At 31.6% G+C, this 1,110-nt stretch overlaps 1 protein-coding gene across 4 annotated transcripts in view; it reads left to right on the top strand.

Annotated features, from left to right (window-relative positions):
* Positions 1-1,110, top strand: part of LOC107661524 (dual specificity protein phosphatase CDC14A-like) — a 39,072-nt gene that overhangs the window by 29,745 nt on the left and 8,217 nt on the right. The gene's annotated exons all lie outside the window — the stretch shown is intronic.

Genomic DNA, 1,110 nt, shown 5'->3' with positions numbered 1-1,110 from the left:
CAGTAATTTATCAAAATATTTAAAAAGGTTTGCTGCATGGTTAAAATACGCTATATACAAAAATATGCGTATATACAATTTTTATTTTATTTTTTTGAAATAAAAAATAAAAACAAGTCGCGTATAAGTCGCATTTTATTATTTCATTCAGAAATAGGCCTAATCGAAATGTTTCAATTAACAGTATTTAGAAAAGAACAAGAATTAAAAACATAAGAAGCTATAGCAATATAAACGACAAGCCAAAACTAATTAATTTAGGCTAAAACGAAACAGAAACCAACGTTGGGTCTCTCATTCGACACAAAATCAAATGTTTTCGTATTCGTGATGTATTTGAATGGCAAATTATTATTTATTATGTAGCCTAGGCTTCACTCGCGTTCCAATATCCACGTAAAACTAAATGTTTTGCATAACATCACGGCGGTACGGTGATAACGCTTAACGGCACGGATTTTACTACATCTTTAAACTGAGCAGTGTGTTTTTTCCATATGTTTGACTGACTGTTTTATTATGATAATGAACAGGCTGCATTGTCAAGGTAGCAATGCTTAACTGTGTCTTAACATGTGGCGCCGGCGCAATCAATCACTTGAATTTTTTCCTTCTAACAGTGGAAGCAACTGCTCCTTTTAGTCATAAAGATAATCGGAATTGTAAAAGGTTTGCCTTTATTTGTGTACATTCACAATAAAAACAAAACATTGTGATTTTGTAAAATAAAGGAAACAAACAGGATGCCGCTTTCTCAAGAGCGCATCACAAAAATAAGCCGAAATTCTGCATTTAGGCTGCTTATTGTTGCACAGTTTTTCTTTATTTCGTTTTGTTAATTTATTATTGAGAAAAATATATTTCGCATATAGGCCTATTTATTTATTTTATATATAGCTTTATTATGTTTTTCTCTGTTCACAGAAGTGCTGCAGGTGCGTGACCATGTGAATCCTCACGTTCTGTTGTTTATGCTGCTTTTTGTGTGTATAAAATTAATCCCAGGAAAACAAATGTATGTGTTTTTATTGGGTCACAGCCACGTATCAAATCAAATTTCATTTAATTGTAATTTAACATAATGTTGTCGGTTAATAATGGCTTAATGAA

The sequence above is a fragment of the Sinocyclocheilus anshuiensis genome, unplaced genomic scaffold (assembly GCF_001515605.1).
Source record: "Sinocyclocheilus anshuiensis isolate Anshui unplaced genomic scaffold, SAMN03320099.WGS_v1.1 scaffold479, whole genome shotgun sequence".
Classification (NCBI taxonomy): Eukaryota; Metazoa; Chordata; class Actinopteri; order Cypriniformes; family Cyprinidae; genus Sinocyclocheilus; species Sinocyclocheilus anshuiensis.
The sequence above is the reverse complement of the archived record's forward strand: the minus strand, read 5'-3'. Positions and strand labels throughout refer to the sequence as shown.